Genomic DNA, 14,504 nt, shown 5'->3' with positions numbered 1-14,504 from the left:
CGCTGTGGTTTAGATGTAGACCTGATGTAGCGCGGCAAAGGCGCCATGGCAACAGTGACATTGGAAGTCACTAAAACCGGAAGCGCATATGACGCACAACACGGTTTGAAAAATGACTTCAACTCTACCACATCACGACAATGTTTTTTTTTTTTTATATATATATTATTTTTTTCCCCGTTGGATATTGGTGTTTTATTGACATTTAATGTTTCGGATTTTTATTGTTAAAGAAATACATGGAAATTGGACAAAACCTAAAATATAAATTCTTCCTTTTGGCCAAAGGTTGCGATTGGTTTGGTCTTCTTGTTTGGTTTGGTTTGGTTTGTTTATTGAACATAAAACATATACAGTAATAATTTGACAGAAAATAAGGTAGATAAAAAAGTAAAAGAAAGAAATCAGTCTTCATTCAACACAGTTATTATGTTCAAGGGAGTAGGATGAAGTAAAAAAACTTATCTAGTCCTACCCCGTTATGTGTTTATATCTACTAAATCATTTTTATTATTTTATATCAATCAGAAAAGAAAAAGTAATAATAAGTCTCCATTAAGGCTCATACTTTATCCTTAACCGTGATATTTTCACAACTTTTGGTTTGTATCGGGATTATATACATCCTCACCCTGGCACTCTTGTGTCAATTTTCTCTTGTATTCATAATGGATATTGCAATACCTTTCTCTATTTATCAACTTAGTTCTGATTTATCATTATATTTAATGTTTAGAATTTATCATTTTAACTCTGATTGGTGTAGGTTGTTTGTACTATTTTTTTGAATTTGAACTCAGCAAGCGATTTACTCATTTTTAGGTCCGTTTCGAGATTAGTCCACAGATTAACACCTTTGCTAGATACACTTCTTTGCTTGATGTTTGTTCTTGTTTTGAGGTTTTTGAATAAGTTTGTACCTCTTAATTCATAGAGGTCCCCTGTTGTTGCGTTTTGGCTCCTGGCTGCTTCTGATTGATGAACCATTCTGGCACTAATGGAACATCACCAAGGCCTGCGTTAGCGTTGTTATGACTAGACCCGTCCTGCCTCATTGGGCCCCTCTCCCTTGTCTCTTGCGCTCTGGCTGAGGCGATCGTCGGAGTGGAATGGCCGGCTGGTGATCAGCACAGCCCGCGAGCTCCTTCCCATTCATCTTCATCTCCCCCTTTCGTCTTTGCGCCAGAGTGACCAAGCAGTCAGCAGACTCGCCTTCAGACAAGGTCATCAGGCCTCCTATCACCTTTCATCCCTGATATTGCCCTCATCCCGTCCGTCCTCTTTTGCACGGTTGTTGCCAAAACCAGGTACAAGTTTAATTTGTTCCTTTATCACACGTGTATCTGTAATCAGCCTTCGTCGTGTCAACGAATGTAAATGCCATTAATTTGGTTGATGGAAATCTATGTTGGGGAACCTTTGGGACCGTTTGCCGACTCCTAGAGTAGCAGGTAAATCTCTGGACCCAACCTAATAAAAAATTACGCACACCTTCCCCAGCATTCAAACTTGTTTGCAACCTTTGACGAAACTCAGAATTCGCTACATCGGCGAGCCGTTCGGGAGTAAATACAGGAGAGCCTCCTCCTACTCCACTGTTGTTGTTTTATTAGCGCGTCTTGTTCCGACTGTTGCGTCTGAGGCAGAGTGCTTTTCACAGTTTCCAGCAGTACTATTTGGATTTTTATTTGGGAAAGCTACATTCTCCATTGTGAGATTATTAAAGGTTTTCTTATCTTCTTCTCAAACCAAGGCCAGTCGTGGCGAACCGGCATGGCACTCGAAGCCCCGTGTGTCGGTGCAGGGGCCAGGCTGCAAGAAGGCTGACTGGTTGGTGTGGGGGTGCTTGTCTGTGGAACTTATTAATTAGCATGGGAGTCTTGAGACTAGCTTTGTTATCTACCAACACCCCCCCCCCCCCACACACACACACACCCTCCCCCCAATTTCACTTCCTTATCTCCAGCCCTACGGAGGGTTGCTTCCATCGCGCCATTCTCCACTAATATACTCTCAACACTCGTCCCAGGCAAAGAATGTATTTTTAGTCGGGGACCGGGCTCGGCGGTGATGAACTACTCATCGACACAAAGTAGCAAGGTCAGGTGGGTCGGCGAGCGTCCAGGTCAGCGGACAGTCTGTGTACGCCGCGCCAGCCCTGCGCTAACGCTGCGATCTGCGTGCGCCGTGTCAAGTGCTAAACATGCACTCTGTCTCTCTCTCTCTCTCTCTCTCTCTCTCTCTCTCTCTCTCTCTTGGCTCGGTTTTCTTACCGCTAAAGGTCAGACAAGTACACAAAATGGGAAGCCTCATACCCCATTTGAACAAAGGGAATCTCACTGGGTACACGGCTTTCCATCAAGTGGAGTTTGAAACTGTCGGACACAAATTAAGGAGTGCCCGACCTGCTGTGCAGCATCTCTGGGTGGACACCGAATTTGTACTTGAGGGTGAAATCCATTCGTCTGAATTTGTTTGAGCGTGCCTCCTTTGCAGCGCCTTTACTGTTAAGCTCGTCTGCACTTTGTTTGACCCGGCCTGTCGAGGGGATGTCATAGCAAGCCATGTGTGAAACAGCAAAACAGGCTAAAATCGCTCCAAACACAGTACAGTCTATTTTTTTTTTTTTTTTGAGCTCATCTGTGTCCAATCTTAGACCCGGGGGCTTGTTTGTTAAAATATGGCTTTCTGTACCCCAACTCATTGCCTAAAGAATTGTGATCCAAAACGACGTATAATACAGTGTTATAATGCCATTTTATATCCAAGGTAACTCAATGTGCTTCACACAGTTACAAAACATGTGAGGGCAACATTTAAAGGTAAATGAATTCATGAAAGGGCGGCCCGGTAGTCCAGTGGTTAGCACGTCGGCTTCACAGTGCAGAGGTACCGGGTTCGATTCCAGCTCCGGCCTCCCTGTGTGGAGTTTGCATGTTCTCCCCGGGCCTGCGTGGGTTTTCTCCGGGTGCTCCGGTTTCCTCCCGCATTCCAAAAACATGCGTGGCAGGCTGATTGAACACTCTAAATTGTCCCTGGGTGTGAGTGTGAGCATGGATGGTTCTTCGTCTCTGTGTGCCCTGTGATTGGCTGGCAACCGATTCAGGGTGTCCCCCGCCTACTGCCCGGAGACAGCTGGGATAGGCTCCAGCACCCCCCGCGACCCTAGTGAGGATCAAGCGGTTCGGAAGATGAATGAATGAATGAATGAATTCATGAAATTAAAAAAAGGAATAATTTGAGACATTTTAAAGTAGAATAAAATAGATTTTTTTTTCCTAAAATGAGTAAAACTACATCGAGTGCACAAACATGATTTTAGAAAAGAATGCTCTAAAAGACCTTAATTATAGGTATTGTAGGGGGAGCATAGTTTTGAGAATTTACACTTCAAGGTAATTTCTGTTATGTTGGCAGCTTATTCCTGCTAAATGTTGAGTCAACAAATAAGGTTTACAGTATTTTTGTCCTGCAATTTAATGTTTGATAGAAGATTGAGGGGAGAGAGAAAAATAGCTGCTGCAGCAAGGTAGAAACTGTGGAGTTTTATTCTGTTGTATTCCGGGAACAGCAACAGGCTGAAATAAGTCCAGCCTCTGCAATTATTTGTGCTTTTGGGATATATTTGAGAGGAGACTAAGGGCATCAGGAAAACTGATTTTCTGCGGCGTATAATATTGCAGTGTCGAGAGCTAAGCCACAGCCTAGGGTACGCTAACGTTAGCATGCGTGTTTGTTTTTGTCATTCTGGATTTTATTCAAGAATCGACTGAGGGGCACAGACAAAAACGGCTGCTGCAGCAATGTGGAGACTGGGGAGTATAATATTGGAGAATCCAAAGTGTGTGGCCTCAACAACAGGCTTAGCTAACGGTAGAGTTTGTATTTTTGACATTTCGGATTATATTCAAGAGGTCACTGAGGGGAGCAAGAAAACGGGTCACTGCAGCAAGTGGAGACTGTGGAGTATGCTCCTGAGCCCAGAGTGTCCATGTCACTGTAATTGCGTAAGCTAACATAATAAAGTTTTTACCTGTGTCATTTCAGATTTTTATCGAGAGGGTAAACCTAACGCAGAGAGAATACGGAGCGTTGCAGCAGAGTGGAGACTGTGGAGTTCGATACTGTTTCATTCAGAACGGAGGCACAACATCTGGGGTAAGCTAATCGTATGTAGCATGCGCGTTGTTTGTCGCCATTTCCATCTATCTGAAAGCATTCTTTGAAGTCATTTCAAAAGATCTTTATTTTCTTCCACCTTGTGTTCTGCTAGCGTTTGATAGTAGCATGCAGAATAAGCACGTTGACTGATCGGATATTTTGCAGGATGTACCTCCCCGGTGTCTCCTCTGCGAAATAGCGCTTAGCCCAAAGAGCAACAGGGTGGGAGGGGAGCAAGCGTCTCTCTAATCTTCTGCCTCTCGCAGAACCATCTGTCTGAAGCTGGCCCAACAGCCTGCGCGGACTAGCATTAGCGCTTGCAAATATATACAGTACATCGCACGTGTTTCACGCCAGCAGAACCCCGCCATTGACTTTGGGCTCGGCGGGAGCTGGGAAGTGAGAGCAGATTGGAGCTCGTTATAGTTGCGGGAAGTGTTTTCGGAGGAGGTGAGGGGTTGCGCTCGATGGTAGACGGAATCCGAAAATGGAGACCGGCTGTGTGGCCGGCCAATTAAATGTGTTTTGTCTCCTGCAGCTTGATGTCAGAGAGAGTCACAGTAACTCCAAACACAGACGCATCGATCATACTCCCGAAACTGGATTTACACTCTATGGCGCAAGTGACACAATTTGGATGGTTTTTCTACCTCCAAGCGGTACGATTCCAGTGGGGGAGGGGGATTGTTGTTGGCTTTCTCTGCGACACAATATTTTTTTCTCCCCGTAGGCGCAATTCCGATGTATTTTTTTTTTCCTCCCAAGTGACACAATGCGGATGTTATTTGCTGCCAGCCGACCCAAATTTCTTTACCCCATGGGGCACAATTCTGTCGTATTTCCAATGGATTTTTGCTCCCTAAAACGGGAGTTTGCGGTTTGTTTGGTTTTTAAGAAACCACCGCGCCCACGGAAGAACAACCTATCGACGAGGTGTCAATCACAGCACAGAGCCGCAGCCTGACGCTGACCCGTTTGCAAGAGCTTTGCTCACCATTTTCGAGTGTCCTCCTTGAGGAAAAAAAAACAAAACGTGTCTTGTTTTAGTTTCCAAATTCTTTATTTTTCCTCTCTCGTGGCACAATTCTATTTTTTGGGGTCCCGGTGTCACCATTTGTGGTTTTTTTTTTTTTTTTTTTTGCTTGCAGGTAACTGTTTTTTTTTTTGTTGCTTCTGAGTGACATTCTGAGTGACAAAAGTTTTTTTTTTAATTCTCAAGCCTTACAATTTCAAAGATTTTGAATTCTACGTTTCACATATCCGATGTCTCTCGCTCACAAGCGACGCGTTTCCATATCTTTTGCTTGAAAGTCGTACAATTCTAATGGAAGAGTTTCATAATTCTATGCTCCTCAGCGACACAATTCTGATGTGTTTTTTGTTTGTTTTTTTAGTTTTTGCCGCCAAGCGGTAAAACCGGGATGTTTTTACACCTAAGCGTTAAAAGCCTTTTGCTCCCCAGCTGCATTATCTCTTTTTTTTTTTTTTTTAAATTCTTAAATTTTTTTGCTGTAACACAATCACTGGTGGCGGCCCGGTAGCCCATTGGTTAGCACGTCGGCTTCACAGTGGACATGGATGGACAATCACTGGTTTACGCAATGAGGTGACACAATTTCCATGTTTTTACACAAAAGCGTGTTGGTATACCGTCAAAAAATCTGACAAGGCAAAAAGAATCGGAATTGAATGTTACCTGTTGTACAATCCTTTGATAGCAACACGATAGAAAGGAGGCTCTTATTCCCTTTTCCTTTTTGGCCATCGATCTTGTGTGTTTTTTAGTGTAAGTCACAGGTGAAAGTTTTAAAAGACAAGTGATATTTACCAGCACTAATAAGCCGCCAAGAACCCGGCATCCTCCCTTCAAGTTGTCAGCGCGGCGTAAGCTTTTGCAATCGTACAGTGGGGATGATTTAGCCTTAAATCTGTCAGCTCCTCTGTTTCTTTTTTTTTTTTTTTTAAGGAGGGATATGTTGGGGTGAGCGGCTTTTTATTTGCAGCTCCAATTTCTCTTTGAGAAGATTCTCCCCCTGCCTGCTCGCTTCCTGGCTGCTGTGAAATGGGATTTTCTTTCTCGTTTGTTGAAGATATTTATTTAATTTATTTTTTTTTGTCGCTGCTGTGCAGTGAGGTCATCTGAAATGGCTTGAACGTTCTGCGGAAGGAAAAAAAAACCCCAAAACCTCACTAGATTTACGGCTTGGTAGCGGTAGAAGAGTAAAGCGGTTGAGCGGAGCTTACATAAATAAAGAAAATTGCTTTGGTATTTTTCTCGTTTTGAGTTAATTGTTTTCGGGAGTGGACTTTATCTTCTTTCCGACGAATGAATTCAGGCACGATGTCGCTTTACATTTCAAGCATGAAGCAGCTCGCCGGTGTGAGTGGAATCGATCTTTCCGCCGTTCGCTGTGGAAACAGGTGTGTGGAGGCTTCAAGTACCCACCACTCTGCCAAAGCCGCTGCCCACCTCCGGTATATCGCATAGGCCACTCTTTGGAGAAATGGCTTGAGGCCAGCAACTTGTTTCTCCTTGTTATTTTCTATATGAGCACACAGCGGTTTTTAAAGCATGCATTACAGTATGAACACCCCCCCCCCCCCCCGGCCCCTGCCTGCCTATTCATGAATTCATTCATGATGACTATATATATATATTTTTTTAAAATATATTTTTTACATATACATGGAGTACAGAACTGTATATGTTGCTCTATGTGACTCGCTGTTGTTTTGCAGCTTCTCGTGGACCTTTTTGCGGACTTTAAAAAAAATAAATTGTTTTTTTTACCTGTTTATGTCAATTGGGCGCTACTTCGCTGATTTTCGTTTATCGCGGGTGGTTTTGGTCCCCATTAACCCCGATAAACGAGGGATGACTGTAAACACGCTGCCGTTCTAAGACATGTATGAGGCTTACTGACGGTCTTTTGAGGATCAATGAAGAAGCATCTGCATGTGCTGGTAATGGTCCCGTGCTTTTCCCTGCAAACTTTTTCCTCCCTTCATTTTCTCCTCCGCTTGCTCTGTCCTCAAATTCCAATCAGTTCCATCTGTGCCCGAACCTCTCCAAATGTCAGCCTCCAACCCTCGCCACCCCTCCAGAGTTGGTTTGGCGTAGCTGCGCGCCGTCGCTCGGGTAATGTGTGTGCAGCGCCGAGCTTAATCACATCGCGTAAGCACACCTGTGCAAACAGATGTCCGCCGGGGCTGCCGTGCTGTTCCTCTTTAGGGTGGAGCGTCTGCTTATGGCGGCCGACCACTCATCCTCAGTCATCCTCCTCGCCCGTTTTTTGCTTGTGGGCAGGCACTGATAACCCAGAAGGACCCACAGCGGCATTAGGCAGAAAGCTAAGGTCCCCAGAGGCTAAGGCTAGCAATTTTAAAGATACTGCTACTAATATACTGACATTGATAGCTAGCTAGCTAGATAGCCAGCTAGTTAGCTATCAATCTATCTTGCTATCAATCTGTCTAGCTCAGGTGTCACCAACATTTTTGAGGGTGAGAGCAACTTCATGTGTACCGATTGTGTGAAGGGCTACCAAATTGATACACGTCTGAAATAACATATTTGTCCAAAATACCTTCAATAATATGAGGATGGGTTATTTTTAATACTTGATGATATAAATTGTCAGACTTTGATCGTGTTTCGAAATGTCTCACAGTACTGCCAATGTTTGCATTTTTAAATCATAATTTCTACTAGCAAATCACAATGTCCAGGCACTGGCGGGCTACTCAAGTGGTCTTCACGGGCTACCTGGTGCCCGCGGGCACCATGTTGGTGACCACTGGTCTAGCTAGCTAGCTAGCTAACTGAAAGATACAATACAATACAATACATGCTGATTTATATAGCGCTTTCACATAGATAGATAGCTAGACCGATTTGAACCCAAATAAATTAGCAGAACTAAAAAAAACAAACAAAAAACATGAGTTCAGTTGCCTGACATTTTTTAAGCAATTAATTCATTTAAATGTTAACACTTTTCAGAACTTAATAGGTGGTATGATATCCAGCTACTATTTTCGCACTTCCTTGAAATGGCAAATATTAGTTTTCAAATGAAACATTTTAGGTTCACAAAAGTTAGTGTTTATTAGTTTGTGGTGTCATAGTTTTCGATGGTCGAATATGTTCACTTTGGTTAGGGAAATACTGGCTACTTAAAACTTAATTTGAGGCAACAAATTACCTGACTTATAATGAGTCACCAAATTAATTCAAAAGAATCAGAATCAGAATCATCTTTATTGGCCAAGTATGTAGAACACACAAGGAATTTGTCTCCGGTATAACACGCTGCATTAGTATCATCGTAAACAACAAAAGAAATTTGATGCCGATTTTTAAATCAATGTTTCAGCATCTCTTTTTTTTCTGAGCTAAAACCTGGTAAACGCTGCCACTTACCTTTTGAAGGCAACCTATCCGATTGTAAATGAATTGTTCTGATTTGTCATGCACAAGAGCATTAGTCAGGATATTTCATGCTCCGTGGCTATTTATCAGCTTTAGTCAATAAAAAGTTCTGTTGTGTGCATAATTGCGCCCCTTATGCGATATATGTATAAAGCATATTTTTTGTTAAATCCGAGCTTTAGCTTAGGGGACATGAAGAATAACGTGCACCAGTCACTCTAAGTGGTTTGCCGGACAAACGGCACATGCTAATGAGGTAACCAGACAGAATGATCGGTATTAGCGAATTTAAATAGGCAATCAGCGCACCGCTGCCCCCCAGTCGAGAAGGATTATGTGATTTACATCCAGCTGTGCTTTCCCATTTGCCGCTCTAACACCCTCTTCCCTCTCGGCTGGACACATTTCGTAAAGACCCCAGTCCCGAGCTCACCGCCCACCTCCACCACCTGGCACACCTTAACCCCTCGTGTTGGTCACGACTAAATAAATATTCAGTTTTCTCTCATCACTCCTCAAACCATGCCCAGGCATTGATGTGTCAAAAAAAAAAAAACATCAGAGCGTTAAGTTCCATTAGCTTCACTCTTGCATAGGTGGAAACCGGACGTTTGAGCGGTAAATATATTCAGTTTCTCAAAATGTGTGATAGTAGTGTGATCTGTACTGAAAATGACTAACAGAGCGCGCCATAGACATAATCATTACTCATTGATCAATCGTGAGTCTCGAGATTCAACCCAGGAACCTCAGAACGGTGGAGCAGACGTGCTAACACCTAGCCTCACATGGCATTATTAACGTATATTTAGGGACAGGTGAGTACAAATACCTGCTCTCGGTATTTGGTCGAAACTAGCCTTATTTTCAAGTATTTGTACGCAACGGTGGCTGATACCAATGGCTGTGAAAGAGCTTTGCTAAGTGAACTGGATCAAAGGCTGTCCTCTCATTTGTCCATTAAAATACTGTATTACATTGCATTTCAAATTATACTGAAACTCACTGAGTTGTATTTATTCTATTTTATTTTATTTTATTTTTTGTCACTTTTGTTTAAATCGCAAATTCAGAGTTACTTTTAACTCATTCACTTCCAAAGACGTTTTTAAACGTCTTTTCAGACTTGGTCCAGAATTGGCCGGTACTGAATGAGGTAATCAGAACTAATCTAGAGGTCTTCTTAATTTGTTGCTTAATAGATATTTTATGTATCAATAGTATGAGTGGTATTGAGCTCTAATAATATTACAGAGACAATTTCCATCTCCAAGCAGCCGTTTCTTATTTCAACTGTCCCTACGAAAGAACGTGTAGCTTTTTCCGGGTTAGTTTACATTTTCGGAAGCAGAACAAGACAAAATGTGTCCCTTCAGCCTCTCGAGAGAATTTAAGACATAAAAGTGTCACGTCTCCTTTCAATCCTGCACTGTGATTGGCCAGTTTCACTTTCAGAGCTTTCATATCAGTTTCCCTAATGAGAGCGACATGGAAAATGCATTCAGATGCGTCTCCCTAAATGGGTCCATCCCCTCACTTCCATTTCCAGCCTCTGTCCACCTCTCATCTGTCCGGAGCATTGATCCGGGCTCTTATCTCCACTCTCATCCTTGTGTTATTTCAGCCACATAGGGATGGCTTAATGATCTATTGACCCGATTCATCGATCTGTACAGTCCGCCACAATGGACTATCCTCCTTAAGAGGGAGGGAGAGGTGTGGGGGTTGAGGAGGGGGGGGGGTCTGTGATGCGAAGCCCCCCGATGCCCCACCACCACCACCACCACCGTTGCCTCCTGCAACAAATGGCTGCTCTTTGCCTCCCTGCTCCACCATACTCTTAATGCGCTGTCTCCTAAGTGCCCCATGTCGCTTTGCCGTCGTAACAGCGTTTTGCTGTCTGAGCATTGCACGGCCATCTTAACAGGCTTTCCCCTTGTAATAGATATTCATCTGGAATATGGGCCTCGCATGTTGGGAAATAATGAGGTCCGCGCGTCGACGCGGAAGCCCTTGAAAACAGATGGGAGTCTTCTGCTCCAGGCGCAGGGACACCCACAAAGTATGGCGATGCGTTTTATCCCCCCGGCCGCCGGTTTACGCATGCCGATTACACCTCTGGTGCTCTTGCGCCTTGCTTAAAAAAGGCTTCTTAGGGGAAGGGGAAGGGAAGTTGTACGTAAAAGTGATAAGAGTATTTTACTGGCTATCTTCTGCAGGCGCGGAACTGCGTTTCTCACTTAGCTTGGGCTGCTTTTGTTTCCTTCAAGCGCGCCTTATTATTCTTTTTTATTCTCTTTAGTCTTTTAATGAAATTTTCTCCCATTAGCAATTGGATCGCCTTCTTGGTATGTTTAAAAAAACGGTTTATTTTTAGATGGCCCACTGTGTGCACGCAACAGCTGTTGTTGTTGTGACATGATTCTTTTCAAGGGTGAGACATGAGGGATTTGCCAGACTCTATACGCGCCGTGTTTAATTAACTCGGCCAAGGAGGTTGTGGTTTTTTTTTTTTTTTAGTTTTTTTCCCCAGCTGGTCTCCGGAGAACAAAATGTAATGTTTGAGTTGCGGCTCCTGTGCATGCAAGCCACTACATCACACCATTTAGCGGTTTATAAGGACGAATTTTCGACTCGGGCCCGCTGATGAGATGCGCGGGATGTTGTTGATGGGGTTCTAAACACAAGATCAATAAATATATTTACTTTTACTTCCACATGTTGCTCTAATCGGTTAGTGTCAATACATCTGGTTACTCTAAAATGGTTCAATGATTTTGTTGTTTACGATGATACTAGTGCAGCGTGTTATAGCGGAGACAAATTCCTTGTGTGTTCTACATACTTGGCCAATAAAGATGATTCTGATTCTGATTCTGATCTTGGTAGTGGGTTATTTAGCGTTTGGTTTGCACCTCCGTTTTCCCGACCGTCGGTGTGCTAACGCATCAAGACAGCAGCCTGAATCCTAAAAGCGTAAAGGCAGATTGATCAGGATTTTACATCTGACCCTGTAGCAAACAACTCCTTTCAAAACTGCAAAAATGCTAACATGTTAAGAGATTTATAGCCAATTAATTGCTTGTAGTCATGTTTATTTAAATGATTCAAATTCTGATTTCAGCCTCTCAATACGGTTAGCACGTCGGCTTCACAGTGCAGAGGTACCGGGTTCGATTCCAGCTCCGGCCTCCCTGTGTGGAGTTTGCATGTTCTCCCCGGGCCTGCGTGGGTTTTCTCCGGGTGCTCCGGTTACCTCCCACATTCCAAAAACATGCGTGGCAGGCTTATTGGACGCTCTAAATTGTCCCTAGGTGTGAGTGTGAGCGTGGATGGTTGTTCGTCTCTGTGTGCCCTGCGATTGGCTGGCAATTGATTCAGGGTGTCCCCCGCCTACTGCCCGAAGACGGCTGGGATAGGCTCCAGCACCCCCCGCGACCCTAGTGAGGATTAAGCGGTTCAGAAAATGGAATACAATTTTTGTTCCACCAACATAAGCTTTGGCTACAAATTCAAATTCCAGGTTTTAAGTGACCCCCAGGTCAGAGGTCAAGTCAAGTCATGGCTTAAAAGAGAAAAATTCGAGTACCACTGAGAGCCAACCGCCGACCGTGGTTTTTGAGCGGGTCAGTCCACTTCAGGATTTTCACTTGCCGACTGTGAGATGCCGGGTTTTCAAAAAATAAAAGTGATTTTTTTTTTTCCCTCCGGGCGACTGGCCCATCACACTTCCATGGCCGCCTCAGAGTACACTGGGTCGGCCACATTTTTTCCGACGGCCCGCTCAATTTCAACGCAGCCATCACATTAAGAGATACGATGGCTAAAATACATCCACATTTTGGCAACGACCAATCAGGGTAAATCTGTTTTGCATATCAACTTAGGGAAGCCCAACCGAAGCAAAGCCTTTTTACATCTCGACTATTAATGAGAAAATGGCCCGTTGAACACCACCGGTACTTTCGACCAATGCAAATTTAAAAACGGACCATCTTGGCTAGTTTAAACTCAATTTCTCTTGCAAAGATGAGAAATGGACGTCAGAAGTAAAAAAAAAAAAAAAGAGGTCACAGGCACTGAGCTTTAAATGTTGCTTATACCTTCAAATCAGATTGATATGCCCTTAACTATATGTTGTGCACTGCCGTTTGGTACTAATTGGAATAATTATTGCAATCACGCTATCAGTTGAGGAGTAATACGTGTTCCGCACCATCCACTTGTACAAAGCAGGTGTAATCAGAACAATCTCATGTAAAGCAGCAGTCGGCAGGGATTCCGAGATGCGATTTGAAATGGCGACGCACTCGTAACACCGCGTCTTGTCCGCAATCACCAGTCGGAGGACTTTCGAGTGGCTCCATTCTGCACTTTTCTGCCGCGGGGATAACAGATGGTCGTGGCTGATAGCGTTGTGCCGACCGAGAGGATGCCGAAGGCGGGGCCGTAGAGGAGGGTGGGGGGGGGGAGAAAGAGAAAAAAAAAGGAGGTTAGCGGATGCTCAGGAAAGTTGTACATGCGAATCGCATTGATCAAATAAATCGGTAATTGTAACCACCTGCAAAGCCCTTCACTTCACACTGTGAAGCAAACCTGCGCACTTAGGCGAGCTGTCTGTAAGTTTTTGTAGCCGACGGGCATACATTGTGTTCATGTTAAATATTTAGCGAGGGGGGGGGGAAACACCCACAGGCTGACTGTTGCCTCAACAGCCGCGTTTTTTTGTAGTTTTCTAGCTCAGGGCGTACTTGTTGAAGACGCCCCGCAGGTGCTGCCCAGTTGTCAGCCGCGCACACTGACGGGCCTGGAGTCTCTGTCACCTCAGGTTTGGCGCCGTCGCCCCATGGGGTTGGGGAGGGGGGGTGGGGGCGGCAATGAGACATGCATAGCCTTGGTGAAAAGCATGTTATTGGAACCCAGGATTCCTTCCGGGGGAGGCTGTGATTACATCGCTTCAGCCGGGCCCTGCCCCGAGATTGTGCGTATTTTTGTCAGCACTGGGTTGTTGTTGCGTTTCTGCAGAGCAGTAGCGACGGATTTGAATCGGTAGCACAAGTCCGGCCACATCTGGTTGTGATTGGCAGGAGAAAAAAGGCTCCTTGTGTTCTGGGAACTGGCAGACGGGGGCCCGGCTGACGAGAGAACCGGGGCGCCAATCCCCTCCCTGCTTTTCCTGACTCTTGGCCAGTTCTTATATTCCCGGTGCAAAGCCCTTGGCATTTCTTGCTTTAAAAAAAAAAAGAAAAAAAATTATTAACGTCGTTCCGAGCGCCGCCTTTTGCTTCCATTTCAATATGAGAAAGCCACATGAGGTAGGTCGACCCAGAGCTCCATTACTCGCGTGTCTGGCATAATGACACCCCCGAGGGCGAGTATCTGCTTGCTCATTTTGCCAACCTGGTCCAAGTGGAAATTGCTACGGGCAAAGAGTGTATTGAAAGGCATTTCACGGGCAGGTGTGCAAAAATTGGTTATTCCCGCACGCGCCTGATGAAGTTTAAGCCGCGGAGGTGACGGACCAAAGGTGGCGGCTCGCCAGTCGGCCGCGCGGTGACACAAGCGCCCGGAACGGCGCCAATTAAAAAAAAAAGCCACAGGGATGTTTTTCTTTGGCCTGCCTACCCTCACTTCACTAATCACTTGAATCGGTGTTTTTATCCGGGAATATTTTTGGGCCAGGGTCGTTTTGTTTTAATGAACCAAATGCAGACAACCTCGGGTCATGAATTTGTTATTTTGAGGAGCATATAAATGCGCGTTTACTTTAGAACCGAATCCTTCATGACAACACTATCGTGATTTATTTTAGATTCACTGATTCAGGCCAGGCGGCCCGGTGTTTGAGTGGTTAGCGCGTCGACCTCACAGTGCAGAGGTCGTGGGTTCGATCCCTGCTCTGGCCTTCCCT

The 14,504-nt window shown here is 44.6% G+C and overlaps 2 protein-coding genes across 3 annotated transcripts in view; one reads left to right on the top strand and one right to left on the bottom strand.

Annotated features, from left to right (window-relative positions):
• The window catches only part of LOC127597570 (SRSF protein kinase 2-like), a 446,193-nt gene that overhangs the window by 250,355 nt on the left and 181,334 nt on the right, over nt 1-14,504 (bottom strand). The window lies entirely within an intron of this gene.
• The window catches only part of plxnb2b (plexin b2b), a 171,222-nt gene that overhangs the window by 60,190 nt on the left and 96,528 nt on the right, over nt 1-14,504 (top strand). For both annotated transcript variants that reach the window (XR_007961676.1, XM_052060665.1), the window contains exon 3: nt 4,048-4,158. The gene's annotated coding sequence lies outside the window, so the exon portion shown is untranslated. The remainder of the gene's footprint in view (nt 1-4,047; nt 4,159-14,504) is intronic.

The sequence above is a fragment of the Hippocampus zosterae genome, chromosome 3 (assembly GCF_025434085.1).
Source record: "Hippocampus zosterae strain Florida chromosome 3, ASM2543408v3, whole genome shotgun sequence".
Taxonomy (NCBI): domain Eukaryota; kingdom Metazoa; phylum Chordata; class Actinopteri; order Syngnathiformes; family Syngnathidae; genus Hippocampus; species Hippocampus zosterae.
The sequence above is the reverse complement of the archived record's forward strand: the minus strand, read 5'-3'. Positions and strand labels throughout refer to the sequence as shown.